Below are 22,097 nucleotides of genomic sequence, written 5' to 3' on the forward strand. Positions count from 1 at the left end.
AATTTGTTCGTATGGTTCAACGTTTGCCAAAAATTTTATTTATAGTTGCAAAGTAAAGTAATTTCAATATGCGATAACCAAAAGCACGTGTTGCAAACATTTGAACAAAGGTACAGTACTTTTTAAATGCAAAATTTAACCTTCAGCGGCAAGCTGCTTGCATGATTGGAAAGTGTTCAACACTAAAAAAAAATGAAGGAGTGAAATTTCTCCCAAGCACAAGCTACCGAACTTTTTAAAGGATAATTTTGACAACGTAGTCAATTGTTTTTTATTATCCTCGACCGTAGAGGTCTAAATATGCAAGTGACACAAATAATACACCACTGATAAAATGCATACTAATGAACACTAATGATACATGGCCAGCGTGAGAATGTACATGCTACGAACAAATTGTCGCCACATTTTTGTTTGCATGAATCAACGCGAGCCATTCTATCGACCAGCCAATCAGAGAACTGTGCTGATCAAGATTCACGTGATGCGTCGAAGCGCGTTTTTCAAACTTCTCGCTTTTTATTACAATTTGACAAACAACTCAGCGCTTCAGCAAGGGAAAATGGCGGGAGGCAATGTTCCTTCTTCACCAAAAAGTATTAATGGAGAAGTGTTTTGTTCAGAGCAACCTGAAGACAATTATGGAGGAGGAAAAGTTCGAAAGAAAGGAAGGTAAAGTTCCTACATGTAGTATCTGCTATCGTTCATTTGATGTTCGCTCATATAAGTTCAAAACACATTTGCATCATGCGAATGTTCCGCGAACTTGCTTCTTGTGAGATATTTCTCGAGAGCATTGGTTTTCTTTACGTTTACGATATACATTTTGCTTTCGAGAATATCAGACGAGTATAGGGTAGAGTACTCAGAATCAAGATTTTTTCTTTAGTTAAAAAAATGTTCGACAAAACGCGAGCACGTGGTGAAGAGTATGGCTGTGGATGTATCATCTAGTTGAGGCCAAATTCAAACGTTATATTTCAATTCAGGTTCAAGATAAGAAATGAATCATTACTCTGTTGAACGTTTATGACGTTCATCTTTCAAAGGACGTCAATATAGTTTACAAATTGTGTGTGGATAATATTTACCGCAATTTTTCTTCAGTTTTTCTGGGGGTTGAATTCAATAACAGTTTGGATCGACGCGACCAAAATGAAATATTCTTCTTCTTGTTACAAGCCTAGCTCACTTCAGTAAAAGTTTTATTTTCATTTATGCATCTTTGTGTCTTAAAAAGCAGGCGAAGGGAATATAAACGGCAATTACATTGGACATTTGTTGTTGAAAATTCCAGCGTCTTTCTTCGCAGAAGTTCATAAAAATTCTTTAATAAGTAACCACCGAACCATGACCTTTGAAAATTGTCATAAAAACTCCTAAAAGCTTTTTCTTTCAGAGTTTCAATCCGATTGAAATTTCCTCTTCAACTTCAACAACTGTACATGTATTATCTGCTGACATTTTTTGCGTCAGTTCTACCACGGGCGAGTTGCAAGGTGCTGAGCAAGAAAAGCGTTTTTTTTTTTTTCAAATTCTACATCATAGTTTGGTGCAAATTGCATGCCTTTATTCCTTAAAAAAAAAAAACAATTAAATATTTAAACTTAACCTTTTCTATTTTAGTTTTTTGAATGAATTATTTTAATTTTGGAGAAACGAGTTAGCCAGCTTGCCATAATTTTTTTTATCTGAATAAATTTTGTAACATTTTCTTTAAAGGTATTTCGATACACTGTTTTTGAGGGACCATACTTCGCTTTTTCAACCGGCTATTTGGTAAAATTCACCGACACCAATCGACGTGGAATTTACGCCAGTTATTGGTTTTGAGTTAAAGTTTATCAGGATTAATATTTTAATAAAATCGATATTTAATTACCATGACGACAATAAACAAAAAATCTCAAAATCAGGAAATGGTAAATTTTGTTTTTGTGCGTTCCAGATTTGAATAAGAAAAACTAATATCAAAATCTTGAACTGTTGTATATGGCAAATAAAATAAACAAAAATGAAAAAATTCTGTATGTTTGACTTTTAAAAAATTGTAAATCGCAGAAGCGTTTTAAAAGGCTTAGTGCTTGTTTTACAAAAGTAAATAGAACGAAAAATAAACAACTCTTTTAAAAGATGTCTTGAAAATATTGCCAAAGTGTTCCCTGAAGGCAACGGGGAACTTTTAAGTTTAAAGACGGCGACGACGGCAGCGCCAACGAAAACCTTTCTTCAAAATATAAGTTTATTTCAATTTGTGCTCCTTCACGATTATATCAACTTGTTCAGCTTCTACAGAAATGGCGAACTACCCAAGACAGATGAAAGTGTCACGTCCTAAATATCCTTTGTATTTTTATTTCTAGCTTTCCTAGACTTCCTGATGACTCACCTCAATCAGCTTTCAGTCGATCACAGTAACACAGTAACTCCAATCTAATGGAAACAGCCAGCACCACCACAGCATTCCCAACGGCCTCAGAATTGAACCACAGTGCGCAGTGTTCAGCCTCAGATACACAAATCAACAACAGAACCACAGCCTACCTTGAGCTTCAAAGTACCCAGTCAGATCAGACCCTTACAACTGACTCCGTTCAGTTCAGTAGTTTCTACCGCCTTCCTGCCAGCACTGACCCACTCTTAGCTTCGCCTCGACCACTCAAGACAAAGAAAACATCTTCAGTATGGGCAGGAGCCCATTGGTTAGTCTTTTCCTTGTGGGTTGGGAATAGGGGGGTAAATAACTGCTCTGGATGAACCTTACAAAGCACACTTTATGCACACACGTTCGGCCAGAAGTCAGCGGACTTCATATTCGGCTTACCTTAACTGTACTAACTATTAGTTAATGGGTCCCCTTGGGTTGGACGGGTTTTTTCCCCCAAAAAGCTCCCCTTACGCTCCCGTGGGTTCCTTTGCAGGTTATTCGGTCAGGTGTCGAAATTAGGCCAAATTCTCTTCGATTCTTTCAGATTCGATTCGACTTTTTTCGGAGCATTTCGGAGCACTTCATCGCTGTCTTTACCGCCTTCTCCTTCGTCGACGTCGTGGTAATCGGTTCGGTGGCGATCACCAGCTTAGTTGCGCAAAAGCAAATTTGATATGACACACTTCACTTGACAGCGTGAGCGCTGATTTTAAGTGAAGCTTTCTTCCGTAAGGTTCAACCAGACATTTATTTAATTCAATGCTAGAAAACTAGAGGCTATAGGCCATTCAACCATTGTAAGGAGACCTTATTTGGCCACTCCTCACAGGTTTAGTGGTCTCTCTTGTTACAGGTATATAGTTACTCAGGCTCGCAAGTTTGGTGGGCAACAACCTCAGTTTAAGTTAGGCGCACCACTGGCGTGTAAAAAGGCGCAAGCAGATCCTTTCGAAGCATGATTTCCGTAAGATGTAACTGAAAGAGGCACTAAAATTCGAGAAATTAGTTTAAGAGGTTATCACCAAACCTGAGAGCGTAGCCCTAGTGACAGGAAAATCATGACTCAGTAGTTAGCCGGGATATAATGGGACAACGCACACACGCCAGCTTAGATCGTTTACAAATCGTAATCGTAGGTAGTCTTCGAGACCAATCTACGACGCAGAATCATTGGACAAGCATGGAGGTCGGACCATAGACGGCCAAATAGTCAGAGAAGATAGTCCAAGATTATAGTTATTAGAAAGTGGCAGTTATTTGGGAGGATTTTCTTACTGTGGCAGTGTTGACACTGAGATGTCCTCGAGTTGATACTCAGGCCAACTAGTCTCCTTCGCAGGCGAAATTTGGATTGTCACGCTTTGCGCGGCGATCCAGTCGGTTGCGAAGGATTCTAGGGATGGTCGAGCTTGAGTATATTTGTCTCTTTGTTGATCTTGCCTTGTGGGAGGAACCTCCTCTACAAGAAAGGCCCGCATTGCACTTCGCGGCGAGAGAGCTTAGATCGTCTACAAATCGTAGGCGTAGGAAGTCTTCGCAACCTATGGAGACTGGTGAAGTACGAAGCTTGCCGGCACTGGTCGGCAGAGCCACAGTGGTGCATGTGGAGCAGCCTTCGCAGTCTACTGGTCAGTGGTTTGACACTGGTGCTGGCCGGCCGAAGAAAGAAGAACAAAGACTCAAGCCGCCCCATAGGTATCTTGATTAGTCAGTATAAGTAGGCGAGTAAGCTGCCATAGCGGTGATGAACAAAGACGTCGAACCAAGGACCTGGACCTGGATGTGGCATAGAACGAGTCGTTTGTGCTTGGATGTTATTGGTTACCACTGCCGAAATTTTGTTTTAACGTTAAATGGAAGAAAATAAAAATTGGTTATGGCTGCAACTGGGGCCATAAAAAATAATAAACTAAAAACCAGATCACAGACAAGTTATCATGCGGCAGCGGAAATGACCTGTTGCTGGGATTAGGAAGAAGAGTAGTCAAAGAAGATAGCAGATAGCAATAATTTTAATTTGAGTTGATCTAACTGGTGTTAATGGACAAGCTTCATGAAGGGCGGAGTAAAATGTCTTCTCAGACATAAAGGGCACCTTATATTTTGACAATTTCGCACTTTTATCGCAAAATATCATTACTTTACACCTGTATTCGTGGCCGTATTTTAGCTCCCCCATTGAAGTCAACGCCCAGCAACAACTGTTAGGACAGCTATATATAAATAATACTATATTTCACGTTTTCGCAGTGGTGAAAGTTGGCTACAACCACTGCAATTCGTCTAAAACCTGAACTTTATCGGTTGAGCATATTTTAAAAATAAATTTAGCCAAACGTAGCGGCATACCGAGCGAAAGCATAAATGGTTGTATTCCAATCACACGGTTGTGAAAACGTGCAACTGGCCGGCCGGCACCAATTTCCGGGTAAGACCTCGCCACTGACTGGTTAAGATGTCAACGCTGATTGCGCGTCCGTTCGAATCACCTTTGACTTCCGAGCCTACACCAGCATGGAGCAACGTCGTAACGCGTGAAAGCCAAGCAGGTTGGTTGCCACTGGCAACAGGTACGTGGGTTCACCGCATGATACAACCACGAAGTTGTATCACACTGGAAGATAACAGCAATCCCGGATCTTTGCTTCAACCGCACCATGATTCTCTGGTCGTACACTTTTGATTAACGTCGGGTACATCGTAAAGTTTTCTTAAGAAAAAGCAAAAGTCTAGGATTGGTGTTATCTTCTAAAGTTAAATATAAAAAGTTCGATCCTAACTTCGCTATTTGGCTTCGATTCGGCTTCTCGATATTTTTTTTCGGCTATCGAATTCGGCTTTCGATCCGCTGCACACTTCCGAGAGCATGGGTGAAGGCTTAGTATCGACAAGGTCTCGATAACAAGCAGTTAAACACCTCTGCGCAACGCCCAGGGAACCCTGGGGAGTTCCTCTCGTAAGTGTCACGTTTTATGGACACAGGAGCTCTCTTCGGTTTCTCTTGGCGCCAAATTTTTCATGTAGGAGCGCGTCCCTTCGGCGATTTTTTTCGATATGGAGATACTTTAAGGTGTAACTTTAGATACTTTAAAAATAAATCTACAAGAACAAAACTGTGTCTTGTGTCTTTATTTAACTTTAACTAAACTAAACTAAACTAGACTAAACTAAACCAAGCAACAAATACTAACGGCAATATTTTATTTCAGGGAAAATGCTAACCCAATGATTCTTTTTCAGGAAAGAAATACGCTATTTTTTCTCTGATAAAACCTTTTTTCGACGACAATGATGGTTTGGAATCCTCTTCTCTTTTTTCCTCACTGCTTCTTGGACACATTATTTTTTCTCCGATAAACCTTTTTCGACGACAACGATGGCTTGGAATCGTCTTCTTTTTTTTCCTCGCCGCTTCTTGGACACATTATTTTTTCTCCGATAAATCTTTTACGACGACAACGATGGTTTGGAATCGTCTTCTTTTTTTCCTCCCTCTTCTTGGACACCTCAGACGACTTCCATCGCTTTTTGCCGCACGCATATCAAGAATATAATTGCACGAAAGTGTTATTACGACGCTTGTAATGGCTCAATGAAATTAATAAAAAATATACAAAAAGGGCTGCCTGTGTCTTAATCATGTCTTTTTTGCATTCAATAACAGTGTTATGAAAATATACTAACAATAAAAACCTTCACAAATGGAAGCTGTCAGAGTATTTTACTCGCGTCTTGCGTTGTTTTTCCACAACTAACGCTTTAGTTTCAGCTCTTCATTTTTTCACATTCTTCGAAGGATGCACATTTTTTCTCTTTCAATCATTATCGAATCCCGAAGAGATCTCTGAACAAGATTACATCAACACATCTGAAGTCGAATGGCTAAGAGGTGGCGAGACATTTTTACGGAAAAACGCACATTTTTGTCAAGCAATCGACGCTCATTGACACACTGCATAGATAACCATCAAAGGTCAAGGAAGAGAGGAAGATAGCAGCTCTAAAGAAGAAGAAATCAGTGACGGAAATAGAAGCATATGCATATCGTTTGCCAAGAACAGCTTCAGAGTTGAGGTCAGGTGAGCCTTGTTCCTTTATTTTGTTCATTCTAACAGTGTATGGCATACATTCAGTTTTTAGTTCACAGTGAGTGGAGAGCTCCAATGCTGAACATCCATGGCACCAGAGAAATCCACAGACAAAAATTTCAGAAACGGAGTTGCACCTCAAGGTAAAACCGTAAGTACAACAAATTAAAAATCTTCTACCTTTACGATGACCGTGTCGATTCTGCGACAGTCCAATTCGAAAATACGCAAAAACCATGCATATAAAGAAAATGGTAGCGATGTTCAACCTGCGCACTTCATTAGGATTTAATCCCAAAGTCTTCTCAATGTTTGCTCAAGTTAAAGTTTCTTTTCACCTTATCTACTCCAAAATACATTGTTGAGCTCAACAAACTAAAATCTGGGTATTAACTGCAATTCAAAGCAATTGAAATCTCGTTGACTCATGTCAACTCATGAATTTCATTTTACTTACATTTAGGTCACCAATCAGGAGATGATCAGATTAAGTCCAGAGAAAAGTCAGCGGCTGGAAAAGAATTAACACCCAGCGGCTTCTTGAGGTAATCTCCGCGGCTAGCGTCAATAGAGCCAAGAGTAAAATCTGCACTATGAATGGGATTCAAACCCAATGACTTCAGAATTGACCTTAGCGAATTTATCTTACTTTAGGTAATCTGCGCAAAGGAAGTCAACAGAGCCCAGAGTAAATCTGCACCATGGCGCCAGGGAAATCCTCAGACAAACATTTATGAAACGGCGTTGCACCTCAATGCAAAACCGTAAGTACAACAAATTAAAAATCTTCTACTTTTACAACGACTGTCGATCCCACAATAGTCCAATTCGAAAATACGCAAAAACCATAAGAAACTGACTAGCGATGTACAATCTGCGCACTTCAGTGGGATTTAAAACCAAAGGCCTATCAATGTTTGACTAGGTTAGAGGTTCTTTTCACCTTATCTACTACAAAATATATTGTGGAGCTCAACAAAACTTAGATCAAAATCGGCGCATTAACTGCAACCGGCAAATCAATTGAAATCTCGTTGTCTCACGTCAACTCATGAATTTCATTTCGCTTACATTTAGGTCACCAACCAGGAGATGTTCAGATTAAGTCCAGAGTAAAGTCTGCGCCTAGAAAAAAACATAAAACCCTGCGGCTTCTTGAGGTAATCTCCCCGGCTGGAGTCAATTAAGCCCAGAGCAAATCTGAGCCATGAATGGGATTCAAACCCAATGGATTCAGAGTTTACCTCAGTGAATTTATCTTACTTTAGGTAATCTGGACAGAGGAAGTCAACAGAACCCAGATTAAAATCCGTGCCATGAATGAGGCTAAAACCCGATGACTTCAGAATTGAACTTAGTGAATTTATCTTAATTTAGGTAATCTGCGCAGAGGAAGTCAACAGAGCCCAGAGTAAATCTGCACCATGACACCAGGGAAATCCTCAGACAAACATCTATGAAACGGCGTTGCACCACAATGCAAAACCGTAAGTACAACAAATTAAAAATCTTCTACTTTTACGATGACTGTCGATCCCACAATAGTCCAATTCAAAAATACGCAAAAACCAGAAGAAACTGACTAGCGATGTACAATCTGCGCACTTCAGTGGGATTTAAAAACAAAAGCCTATCAATGTTTGACAAGGTTAGAGTTCCTTTTCACCTTATCTACTACAAAATATATTGTGGAGCTCAGCAAAACTTAGATCAAAATCGGCGCATTAACTGCAATTCAAATCAATTGAAATCTCGTTTTCTCACGTCAACCCATGAATTTCATTTCGCTTACATTTAGGTCACCAATCATGAATGGGATTCAAACCCCGTGACTTCAAAATTAACTTAAAGTGCCCATATCGGAATTTTTTTTATTTTCTTATCTGAATCTAAACATCACCCTAAGAACTTCAGTGAAAAAATTTTTTGATTTGCATAAAACGCGAATTTTTTATGAATTTTATAAGACGTTCAAATTTGCCGCCATTTTGGCCCACCATTCGCATTAGTCTTCTCTCGGTTTAGCAAGAGCTGTGACGTAGATTCAGGAACACGTGACTTCAGCCTTTCTCTGGATCTCACTGAAAACAAGTCGCGGTATTTCTGCACGTTTCTCGAAAATGCCGGAAAGATGTGTTGCAGCGAGATGTGGAAACATCAAAGACGAAGCGAATGGAATAAGCATGCACAGGATTCCGTTCTTTGGCACCAAATGCCCGCAAAGACTGAGGAGGCGAAAGAAATGGATCGATTTTATGCTGGAGCGGAGGAAGATGTGGACGCGCGCCTGGAAAGACCTCGTCCTTGTGCTCGATGCACTTCAATGACGAGGATTTCACAAGGCTGATGAATTCAGGTTTAAACTTAAAACGTGAACTGAAGTAGGATGACATCGCGTTTGTGTTTATCCTTTAAAACAGCTAAGCGAAAGGAAGACGAAGACCAAGAGCCACCTTCGAAGATCGAGGAGCAGGGAAAAGCGAATGGTAAGCTTTCGATACTGAATATTGACACCCGCTTGTGACATTCTAAGCGTTGTAACCTTCTGAGGTTTATAGGTTGACCTTACTGTTAACTCAGTCGCAAGTTTTATAAAATATGGCGTAATTGTTTTGGTATTTATTCTCATAGATCGTGAGATCCGCGAAGTTTCGTTGAGACCAAGCTCTCAAAAAATACTAGCACAAATGCTACCACTGATGTAAATAGATCGATGCGAGAACAGTCGCACTCGGCGGGCGAACACAGAAAACATTGTAAACCACGATGTAGGTAAGGTAGATAAACTGCAGCAAGAATTCAACGAGCTCAAACAAATATTGTACACACATGTGTTGCAGAATTCTGCAAACAATAAAAATGTTGAAAAGTATAACAGCGTTATCTCTGAAAACCTAACCACCACAACGGGGGTTCAAAATAAAAAAGGGCACAAAACAAATAACAAGCGCAAAGAGCGCAGAAAAAATTTGGTTAAAAAACGGATTGAGACACAAAGAGACAAACACGAGAAATTCATGAAGAATTTTTCAAACAAACAACTTAGCGACAGCCTGTTAGCGTTATTTCTAAAGGGCTCAAATTTGTCCCGACACCGGTGACTGACACGAATTACATTAGACGCCAAGACTTCGAACATTTCGCAAGACGTATGCGCCTAAAAGATACAATGGATTTCTTTAACTGTAGGACAGTGACAAAAAGGAAATTAACCTGTTCATTGGACAAGCTAACAACTTCCATCCTACAATTAAATTTACGGCCGAAGTTTCAGAGAACGAGACAAGCTATTATTATCACAGTTCAACACGTGTCCTTCCTGTAGTTCCGCGAGAACAATGTCGCTAGTCAGCGCTTCCAAATTGCCTTCGAGTTCCTTGTAGAAGTAGCACTCGCTGATATTTGCTAGCAGATCACGGCTACAGTTACCACAAGTACATCTACATGGAAAATAATCCGTTCGAATGTATGTGAGTACTTGGCCATAGTTTTGACAGATGATAATGAAGAGCGCGTATGCAAAATGCAAGGTGAGAAATTTACCATCCACTAACACGCACTCTATTTTCCAAGCGTTTCGTTAAATCTTCCTCGAGTCATCGCTTCTCCTCTTGTTCCTTGCGATATCTTTTTAGCCATTCTTCGTCTGCTATCGGCTCATCCGCGTACGGTTCGAGTGTATCATCATCTTCACTCGTATTACTTGTTTCGTGGACGCCATCTATCGCCTCGACTTCGACGCTTTCAAATTCGTCCTATCTGCTTTCTTCAGCGGTTTGCTACTTTCCGTGTCAGATAAGTTTTCTGCCATGGAATATACTTATTTGGAGCTAAGTTTTTCCTTCCTACCGGTGAATCTGACGATTTTCTTTCTGCCGCGAATGTACTTTACTGAAGGTCAAGTGAGTGCATAGACTCGAGAGTTCCTGAATGTACGTCACAGACCATGTCACGTGGCCCTATTGTGAGCCCGCGGCATTCTCATCAGCGGGGCGGGTGGACCGCAATAAAATAGGATTATAAAGAGTTGTAAAATTCATAAAAAATTCGCGTTTCATGCAAATCGAAAAATTTTTTCGCGGACGTTCTTCGCGTGATGTAAAGATTCAGACGAGAAAATAAAAAAAATTCCGTTATGGGCACTTTAAGGAATTTATTTTACATTAGGTAATCAGCGCGCGGGAAGTCAATAGAGCCCAGAGTAAAATCTGCGCCAGGAATGGGATTCAAACCCAGTGACTTCAAAATTAACTTAAGGAATTTATTTTACTTTAGGTAATCAGCGCGCGGGAAGTCAATAGAGCCCAGAGTAAAATCTGCGCCAGGAATGGGATTCAAACTCAATGACTTCAAAATTAACCTTGGCAAATTTATTTTACTTTAGGTAATCAGCGCGCTGGAGGTCAATAGAGCCCAGAGTAAAATCTGCGCCATAAATGGGATTCAGACCCAATGACTTCCTAATTAACTTAAGGAATTTATTTTCCTTTAAGTAATCAGCGCGCAAAAAGTCAACAGAGCCCAGAGTGAAATCTGCGCCAGGAATGGGATTCAAACCCAATGACTTCCTAATTAACTTAAGGAATTTATTTTACTTTAGGTAATCAGCGCGCAAAAAGTCAACAGAGCCCAGAGTGAAATCTGCGCCAGGAATGGGATTCAAACCCAATGACTTCAAAATTAAACTTAAGGAATTTATTTTACTTTAAGTAATCAGCGCGCGGTAAGTCAATAGAGCCCAGAGTAAAATCTGCGCCAGGAATGGGATTCAAACCCAGTGACTTCAAAATTAACTTAAGGAATTTATTTCACATTAGGTATTCAGCACGCAAAAAGTCAACCGAGCCCAGAGTAAAATCTGCGCCAAGAATGGGATTCAAACCCAGTGACTTCAAAATTAACTTAAGGAATTTATTTTACTTTAGGTAATCAGCGCGCGGAAAGTCAATAGAGCCCAGAGTAAAATCTGCGCCAAGAATGGGATTCAAACCCGATGACTTTAAAATTAACTTAAGGAATTTATTTTACTTTAGGTAATCAGCGCGCGGAAAGTCAATAGAGCCCAGAGTAAAATCTGCGCCAGGAATGGGATTCAAACCCAGTGACTTTCTAATTAACTTAAGGAATTTATTTTACTTTAAGTAATCAGTGCGCGGTAAGTCAATAGAGCCCAGAGTAAAATCTGCGCCAAGAATGGGATTCAAACCCGATGACTTTAAAATTAACTTAAGGAATTTATTTTACTTTAGGTAATCAGCGCGCGGAAAGTCAATAGAGCCCAGAGTAAAATCTGCGCCAGGAATGGGATTCAAACCCAGTGACTTTCTAATTAACTTAAGGAATTTATTTTACTTTAAGTAATCAGTGCGCGGTAAGTCAATAGAGCCCAGAGTAAAATCTGCGCCAAGAATGGGATTCAAACCCAATGACTTCAAAATCAACCGTAGCAAATTTATCTTACTTAGGTAATCAGCGCACAGGAAGTCAACAGAGCACAGAGTGAAATCTGCGCCAGGAATGGGATTCAAACCCAATGACTTCAAAATCAACCGTAGCAAATTTATCTTACTTAGGTAATCAGCGCAATGGGAGTCAACAGAGCCCAGAGTAAAATCTGCGCCAGGAATGGGATTCAAACCCAGGGACTTCCTAATTAGCTTAAGGAATTTATTTTACTTTAGGTAATCAGCGCGCTGGAGGTCAATAGAGCCCAGAGTAAAATCTGCGCCAGGAATGGGATTCAAACCCAATGACTTCACAATTAACTTAAGAAATTTATTTTACTTTAGGTAATCAGCGCGCGGAAAGTCAATAGAGCCCAGAGTAAAATCTGCGCCATGAATGGGATTCAAACCCAGTGACTTCCTAATTAACTGAGGGAATTTATTTTACTTTAGGTAATCAGCGCGCAAAAAGTCAACCGAGCCCAGAGTGAAATCTGCGCCAGGAATGGGATTCAAACCCAATGACTTCTAAATCAACCTTAGCAAGTTTACTTTACATTAGGTAATCAGAGCGCGGTAAGTCAATAGAGCCTAGAGTGAAATCTGCGCCAGGAATGGGATTCAAACCCAATGTCTTCCTAATTAACTTAAGGAATTTGTTTTACTTTAGGTATTCAGCGCGCAAAAAGTCAACAGAGCCCAGAGTGAAATCTGCGCCAGGAATGGGATTCAAACCCAATGACTTCCTAATTAACTTAAAGAATTTGTTTTACTTTAGGTATTCAGCGCGCGGGAAGTCAATAGAGCCCAGAGTAAAATCTGCTCCATAAAAGGGATTCTAACCAAATGACTTCAAAATTATCCTAAGCGAATTTATCTTACTTAAGGTAATCTACGCAGAGTAAGTCAATAGAGCCCAGAGTAAAATCTGCGCCATGAATGGGATTCAAACCCAGCGACTTCAAAATTAACTTTAGGAATATATTTTACTTGAGGTATTCAGCACGTTCGAAGTCAATAGAGCCCAGAGTAAACTCTGCACCATGATTGGGATTCAAACCCAATGACTTTAAAATTAACCTTAAAGAATTTATCTTACTTTAGGTAATCTACGCAGAGGAAGTCAATAGAGCCCAGAGTAAAATTTGCGCTATGAATGGGATTCAAACCCAATGTCTTCCTAATTAACTTAAGGAATTTGTTTTACTTTAGGTATTCAGCGCGCAAAAAGTCAACAGAGCCCAGAGTGAAATCTGCGCCAGGAATGGGATTCAAACCCAATGACTTCCTAATTAACTTAAGGAATTTGTTTTACTTTAGGTATTCAGCGCGCGGGAAGTCAATAGAGCCCAGAGTAAAATCTGCTCTATAAAAGGGATTCTAACCAAATGACTTCAAAATTATCCTAAGCGAATTTATCTTACTTTAGGTAATCTACGCAGAGTAAGTCAATAGAGCCCAGAGTAAAATCTGCGCCAGGAATGGGATTCAAACCCAGTGACTTTCTAATTAACTTAAGGAATTTATTTTACTTTAAGTAATCAGTGCGCGGTAAGTCAATAGAGCCCAGAGTAAAATCTGCGCCAGGAATGGGATTCAAACCCAGTGACTTCAAAATTAACTTAAGGAATTTATTTTACTTTAGGTAATCAGCGCGCGGAAAGTCAATAGAGCCCAGAGTAAAATCTGCGCCAAGAATGGGATTCAAACCCGATGACTTTAAAATTAACTTAAAAAATTTATTTTACTTTAGGTAATCAGCGCGCTGGAGGTCAATAGAGCCCAGAGTAAAATCTGCGCCAGGAATGGGATTCAAACCCAATGACTTCACAATTAACTTAAGAAATTTATTTTACTTTAGGTAATCAGCGCGCGGAAAGTCAATAGAGCCCAGAGTAAAATCTGCGCCATGAATGGGATTCAAACCCAGTGACTTCCTAATTAACTGAAGGAATTTATTTTACTTTAGGTAATCAGCGCGCAAAAAGTCAACCGAGCCCAGAGTGAAAGCTGCGCCAGGAATGGGATTCAGACCCAATGACTTCTAAATCAACCTTAGCAAGTTTACTTTACATTAGGTAATAAGAGCGCGGTAAGTCAATAGAGCCCAGAGTGAAATCTGCGCCAGGAATGGGATTCAAACCCAATGTCTTCCTAATTAACTTAAGGAATTTGTTTTACTTTAGGTATTCAGCGCGCAAAAAGTCAACAGAGCCCAGAGTGAAATCTGCGCCAGGAATGGGATTCAAACCCAATGACTTCCTAATTAACTTAAGGAATTTGTTTTACTTTAGGTATTCAGCGCGCGGGAAGTCAATAGAGCCCAGAGTAAAATCTGCTCTATAAAAGGGATTCTAACCAAATGACTTCAAAATTATCCTAAGCGAATTTATCTTACTTTAGGTAATCTACGCAGAGTAAGTCAATAGAGCCCAGAGTAAAATCTGCGCCATGAATGGGATTCAAACCCAGCGACTTCAAAATTAACTTTAGGAATATATTTTACTTGAGGTATTCAGCACGTTCGAAGTCAATAGAGCCCAGAGTAAACTCTGCACCATGATTGGGATTCAAACCCAATGACTTTAAAATTAACCTTAAAGAATTTATCTTACCTTAGGTAATCTACGCAGAGGAAGTCAATAGAGCCCAGAGTAAAATTTGCGCTATGAATGAGACTCAAACCCAATGACTTCAAAATTAACTTAAGGAATTTATTTTACTTTAGGTAATCAGCGCGCGGAAAGTCAATAGAGCCCAGAGTAAAATCTGCGCCAAGAATGGGATTCAAACCCGATGACTTTAAAATTAACTTAAGGAATTTATTTTACTTTAGGTAATCAGCGCGCGGAAAGTCAATAGAGCCCAGAGTAAAATCTGCGCCAGGAATGGGATTCAAACCCAGTGACTTTCTAATTAACTTAAGGAATTTATTTTACTTTAAGTAATCAGTGCGCGGTAAGTCAATAGAGCCCAGAGTAAAATCTGCGCCAAGAATGGGATTCAAACCCAATGACTTCAAAATCAACCGTAGCAAATTTATCTTACTTAGGTAATCAGCGCACAGGAAGTCAACAGAGCACAGAGTGAAATCTGCGCCAGGAATGGGATTCAAACCCAATGACTTCAAAATCAACCGTAGCAAATTTATCTTACTTAGGTAATCAGCGCACAGGAAGTCAACAGAGCCCAGAGTAAAGTCTGCGCCAGGAATGGGATTCAAACCCAGGGACTTCCTAATTAGCTTAAGGAATTTATTTTACTTTAGGTAATCAGCGCGCTGGAGGTCAATAGAGCCCAGAGTAAAATCTGCGCCAGGAATGGGATTCAAACCCAATGACTTCACAATTAACTTAAGAAATTTATTTTACTTTAGGTAATCAGCGCGCGGAAAGTCAATAGAGCCCAGAGTAAAATCTGCGCCATGAATGGGATTCAAACCCAGTGACTTCCTAATTAACTGAGGGAATTTATTTTACTTTAGGTAATCAGCGCGCAAAAAGTCAACCGAGCCCAGAGTGAAATCTGCGCCAGGAATGGGATTCAAACCCAATGACTTCTAAATCAACCTTTGCAAGTTTACTTTACATTAGGTAATCAGAGCGCGGTAAGTCAATAGAGCCTAGAGTGAAATCTGCGCCAGGAATGGGATTCAAACCCAATGTCTTCCTAATTAACTTAAGGAATTTGTTTTACTTTAGGTATTCAGCGCGCAAAAAGTCAACAGAGCCCAGAGTGAAATCTGCGCCAGGAATGGGATTCAAACCCAATGACTTCCTAATTAACTTAAAGAATTTGTTTTACTTTAGGTATTCAGCGCGCGGGAAGTCAATAGAGCCCAGAGTAAAATCTGCTCCATAAAAGGGATTCTAACCAAATGACTTCAAAATTATCCTAAGCGAATTTATCTTACTTAAGGTAATCTACGCAGAGTAAGTCAATAGAGCCCAGAGTAAAATCTGCGCCATGAATGGGATTCAAACCCAGCGACTTCAAAATTAACTTTAGGAATATATTTTACTTGAGGTATTCAGCACGTTCGAAGTCAATAGAGCCCAGAGTAAACTCTGCACCATGATTGGGATTCAAACCCAATGACTTTAAAATTAACCTTAAAGAATTTATCTTACTTTAGGTAATCTACGCAGAGGAAGTCAATAGAGCCCAGAGTAAAATTTGCGCTATGAATGGGACTCAAACCCAATGACTTCAAAATTAACTTAAGGAATTTATTTTACTTTAGGTAATCAGCGCGCGGAAAGTCAATAGAGCCCAGAGTAAAATCTGCGCCAGGAATGGGATTCAAACCCAGTGACTTTCTAATTAACTTAAGGAATTTATTTTACTTGAGGTAATCAGCGCGCGGAAAGTCAATAGAGCCCAGAGTAAAATATGCGCCAGGAATGGGATTCAAACCCAGTGACTTTCTAATTAACTTAAGGAATTTATTTTACTTTAGGTAATCAGTGCGCGGTAAGTCAATAGAGCCCAGAGTAAAATCTGCGCCAGGAATGGGATTCAAACCCAGTGACTTCAAAATTAACTTAAGGAATTTATTTTACTTTAGGTAATCAGCGCGCGGAAAGTCAATAGAGCCCAGAGTAAAATCTGCGCCAAGAATGGGATTCAAACCCGATGACTTTAAAATTAACTTAAGGAATTTATTTTACTTTAGGTAATCAGCGCGCGGAAAGTCAATAGAGCCCAGAGTAAAATCTGCGCCAGGAATGGGATTCAAACCCAGTGACTTTCTAATTAACTTAAGGAATTTATTTTACTTTAAGTAATCAGTGCGCGGTAAGTCAATAGAGCCCAGAGTAAAATCTGTGCCAGGAATGGGATTCAAACCCAGTGACTTCAAAATTAACTTAAGGAATTTATTTTACTTTAGGTAATCAGCGCGCGGAAAGTCAATAGAGCCCAGAGTAAAATCTGCGCCAGGAATGGGATTCAAACCCAGTGACTTTCTAATTAACTTAAGGAATTTATTTTACTTTAGGTAATCAGTGCGCGGGAAGTCAATAGAGCCCAGAGTAAAATCTGCGCCAAGAATGGGATTCAAACCCGATGACTTTAAAATTAACTTAAGGAATTTATTTTACTTTAGGTAATCAGCGCGCGGAAAGTCAATAGAGCCCAGAGTAAAATCTGCGCCAGGAATGGGATTCAAACCCAGTGACTTCAAAATTAACTTAAGGAATTTATTTTACTTTAGGTAATCAGCGCGCGGAAAGTCAATAGAGCCCAGAGTAAAATCTGCGCCATGAATGGGATTCAAACCCGATGACTTTAAAATTAACTTAAGGAATTTATTTTACTTTAGGTAATCAGCGCGCGGAAAGTCAATAGAGCCCAGAGTAAAATCTGCGCCAGGAATGGGATTCAAACCCAGTGACTTTCTAATTAACTTAAGGAATTTATTTTACTTTAGGTAATCAGTGCGCGGTAAGTCAATAGAGCCCAGAGTAAAATCTGCGCCAGGAATGGGATTCAAACCCAGTGACTTCAAAATTAACTTAAGGAATTTATTTTACTTTAGGTAATCAGCGCGCGGAAAGTCAATAGAGCCCAGAGTAAAATCTGCGCCAAGAATGGGATTCAAACCCAGTGACTTCAAAATTAACTTAAGGAATTTATTTTACTTTAGGTAATCAGCGCGCTGGAGGTCAATAGAGCCCAGAGTAAAATCTGCGCCAAGAATGGGATTCAAACCCGATGACTTTAAAATTAACTTAAGGAATTTATTTTACTTGAGGTAATCAGCGCGCTGGAGGTCAATAGAGCCCAGAGTAAAATCTGCGCCAGGAATGGGATTCAAACCCAATGACTTTACAATTAACTTAAGAAATTTATTTTACTTTAGGTAATCAGCGCGCGGAAAGTCAATAGAGCCCAGAGTAAAATCTGCGCCATGAATGGGATTCAAACCCAGTGACTTCCTAATTAACTGAAGGAATTTATTTTACTTTAGGTAATCAGCGCGCAAAAAGTCAACCGAGCCCAGAGTGAAATCTGCGCCAGGAATGGGATTCAAACCCAATGTCTTCCTAATTAACTTAAGGAATTTGTTTTACTTTAGGTATTCAGCGCGCAAAAAGTCAACAGAGCCCAGAGTGAAATCTGCGCCAGGAATGGGATTCAAACCCAATGACTTCCTAATTAACTTAAGGAATTTGTTTTACTTTAGGTATTCAGCGCGCGGGAAGTCAATAGAGCCCAGAGTAAAATCTGCTCCATAAAAGGGATTCTAACCAAATGACTTCAAAATTATCCTAAGCGAATTTATCTTACCTTAGGTAATCTACGCAGAGTAAGTCAATAGAGCCCAGAGTGAAATCTGCGCCATAAATGGGATTCAAACCCAGCGACTTCAAAATTAACTTTAGGAATATATTTTACTTGAGGTATTCAGCACGTTCGAAGTCAATAGAGCCCAGAGTAAACTCTGCACCATGATTGGGATTCAAACCCAATGACTTTAAAATTAACCTTAAAGAATTTATCTTACTTTAGGTAATCTACGCAGAGGAAGTCAATAGAGCCCAGAGTAAAATTTGCGCTATGAATGAGACTCAAACCCAATGACTTCAAAATTAACTTAAGGAATTTATTTTACTTTAGGTAATCAGCGCGCGGAAAGTCAATAGAGCCCAGAGTAAAATCTGCGCCAGGAATGGGATTCAAACCCAGTGACTTTCTAATTAACTTAAGGAATTTATTTTACTTTAGGTAATCAGTGCGCGGTAAGTCAATAGAGCCCAGAGTAAAATCTGCGCCAGGAATGGGATTCAAACCCAGTGACTTCAAAATTAACTTAAGGAATTTATTTTACTTTAGGTAATCAGCGCGCGGAAAGTCAATAGAGCCCAGAGTAAAATCTGCGCCAGGAATGGGATTCAAACCCAGTGACTTTCTAATTAACTTAAGGAATTTATTTTACTTTAGGTAATCAGTGCGCGGTAAGTCAATAGAGCCCAGAGTAAAATCTGCGCCAAGAATGGGATTCAAACCCGATGACTTTAAAATTAACTTAAGGAATTTATTTTACTTTAGGTAATCAGCGCGCGGAAAGTCAATAGAGCCCAGAGTAAAATCTGCGCTATGAATGGGATTCAAACCCAGCGACTTCAAAATTAACTTTAGGAATATATTTTATTTGAGGTATTCAGCACGTTCGAAGTCAATAGAGCCTAGAGTAAACTTTGCACCATGATTGGGATTCAAACCCGATGACTTTAAAATTAACTTAAGGAATTTATTTTACTTTAGGTAATCAGCGCACGGGAAGTCAACACAGCCCAGAGTAAAATTTTCGCCAAGATTGGGATTCAAACCCAGTGACTTTAAAATTAACTTAAGGAATTTATTTTACTTTAGGTAATCAGCGCACGGGAAGTCAATAGAGCCCAGAGTAAAATCTGCGCCATGAATGGGATTCAAACCCAATGACTTCCAAATCAACCTTTCAGAATTTATCTTACCTTAGGTAATCTACGCAGAGGAAGTCAACAGAGCCCAGAGTAAAATTTGCGCTATGATTGGGATTCAAACCCAATGACTTCAAAGTTAACCTTAGCGAATTTATCTTAGTTTAGGTAATCTGTGCAGAGGAAGTCAACAGAGCCCAGAATAATATCTGCGCCATGAATGGTATTCAAACCCAATGACTTTAAAATTAACTTAAGGAATTTAACTTACTTTAGGTAATCAGCGCGCGGGAAGTCAATAGAGCCCAGAGTAAAATCTGCGCCATGAATGGGATTTAAACCCAGTGACTGCAAAAGTTACTTAAAGAATTTATCTTCAACAGTTTTCGGTAACCTGCGCCGAGGAAGTCACTAGTTACCAGATGAAGTCAGTAGATTTCACTGATTTTGTCCCAGGTTTAACTTTTCAGCTCGTGTAAACCATTTTCAGCTTCGCCAACATGCAGAAAGAATAATGAAAATGAAATGAGGTCGTTGGTTAAACCTTCTTAAAAGACTTGGCGTTTAATGGAATAACAAGGAAGAAAGACGATGGTATCATGTCAAACAGTGTTGCGTTTTTCAGATTTTTTTCCGATATGGTTAATAAGCTACCTCTATCAGAATAATCAAACAGATGATTCTAGTAGTTTTATGAGTTGTGCTAAAGCCTTATAGTTGAATTGCAAAGGTGATTAATTAGTCAGAGACTGAAACATTCAGGTAAGACCTTTCTTATCGCGTTTTTATCATAGATCTGAACAGTGAAGATGCTCAGTCAGTGTAAATCAAATCATCTCAAGAGGAGTTGATTTTGTATTGGAAAATTAATTTTGCCAGGCTTGTTTTATTTTCCCTCTCAAAGTTACTAACATTATTCCATGATAAGAGATATTTTTTTCAGTGGATTCCTTATCCTTAACCTGGTGATCCTTAACCTCGCTGGTTCCACAGCATCACCATCAGTGCCGCAGGAACACGCGAGAGTTTTTGCCGAAAAAGTCAGTCGAACGGTGGTCTTGTGAAGGTAGCGCTGCTTAGTCTTATCAACAGAAGACTAGAACTACTGCCCTGTCTTAGCTTCTTCAGGTGTTCCTTCCTCACTGTGTGCAAAGAAAGTGCGACAAGCCCGAAATGTATCGGTGACTCGCTAGGGATCTACCTCTGGGGATTTAAAGAGCCGTGGAAAAGGACCACGTTTGGAGTAACCAATCAGCATACTCAGTCTTCGTCTGAATAAGAGTCTGGCGTCCACTGACAGAAGGTCAGTATTTTAAACTTGGATTTATGAACTGAGGGGGATTAATACGCAAATGAAAGGTTTTTTGGCCTATTTTTCTAGAAAAATAGCTGTGTCCTGTTCCATGATACTCAATCACGTGGTCGCTGCGATCGCAAGGCACGCTTGTATTTTAGCTCTTGGAGTGAACAGCAAGTGCAGAAATGAACTAAACAGAAAGTCACAAAGTATTGCTTGGATTTAAAATTTGTCCTTACCAACCCATGTTTGTAGAAAAATGCGATATTAATGTAATCTGAGGGCTTCAAGAGTGCTGCCCTTGAATATGGCTTACATCAATGTGCTAGAGAACGAACATTTTACGTCTTTGTAATTGTTTTCAAGTTGAACGGTAAGATCCCGTAGTACAGTACTGATGTTTAAGTTTGATTTTTCTCTTTATTGACTTGACACTAATACAACGTCACTTAAAACTGTTAAGGCCTTCGGGTTTGTTTGCGATTGTTGCAAGTCCTTTAATTTACAGAATGTGGGCGAACTAACTTGAACAATTAATATAAAACAAACTATCAAACCTTTTTGAAATTTTAATTTCAGCTGGTTGTTTATTATTATGTATTTATTTTTAAATCCTTTGACCGCTGGCAATTCGCAAGAATCATCTTAATGATGGAGGCGAATAAATTTGGTAATTAAAATTGAATCAAAATGGTAGCCTCTCGCGTGGCTCGTCACGCAATCTTTCATCCCCAACGCGAACGAGGGAAAGGAAAGATTGCGTGACAAGCCAAAAGAACCTCTACGAGGGAGGCTATACAAATGGCGGCTGAGTTGTTCAAGATAAATTTTCAGATAATGTTTTTAGACTCCAATATGCTGTTTTCAGAATGAAAACAAGCCTTTTTGAAACAGTAAATCGAAAAGAATAACTTCTAAAGAATACTCGCCAATTCATTTAAACAGTGGAAATTTGATAGTTCATGACAAAGATTTTACGCTTCCCGCTGTAGTAAGCTTATCTGATCGCAAATCATCACTAACACCTCTATTTTGAAAGTTATGTTTGTGGGATTCCACCTCACCAAAAATTACAGGTTTCATTGTCAAACCTAAACTTGACAATGATAAGTGTCACGTGCTTGAACGTAGTATAATCCCATCAGTCACACTTGATCATGACTCGTGCTTTACTTATCAAAAATGTCAACAACATTTGCACTAAACGTTCAAATTTTATACTGCAACATAACACACAATCTAAAAATAGCTCTTGGATGCTATGTGTGGCTATTTTTTGTAAAGTGGATTGACGTAAAACAAATTAAGTAGAGCAACCGACAAGCCGACCTATTTTTGAGAAAGTGAAGTGTTATTCACAATCAGATTTCTTGGTTCCTTGTGACTTACTGTTCTGTTGTTCTCTTCATTTAT

The 22,097-nt window shown here is 39.4% G+C and overlaps 1 long non-coding RNA gene across 1 annotated transcript; it reads left to right on the forward strand.

Moving 5' to 3' along the window:
• The first annotated feature begins 548 nt into the window (after window positions 1-548).
• On the forward strand, window positions 549-3,308 carry LOC146468180 (uncharacterized). Its single transcript, XR_014867606.1, has 2 exons — window positions 549-672; window positions 2,364-3,308. It is a non-coding gene; the product is annotated as an uncharacterized LOC146468180 (long non-coding RNA).
• Window positions 3,309-22,097: the final 18,789 nt, after the last annotated feature.

This window comes from Pavona decussata, unplaced genomic scaffold, assembly GCF_977016875.1.
Source record: "Pavona decussata unplaced genomic scaffold, jaPavDecu1.1 SCAFFOLD_133, whole genome shotgun sequence".
Taxonomy (NCBI): domain Eukaryota; kingdom Metazoa; phylum Cnidaria; class Anthozoa; order Scleractinia; family Agariciidae; genus Pavona; species Pavona decussata.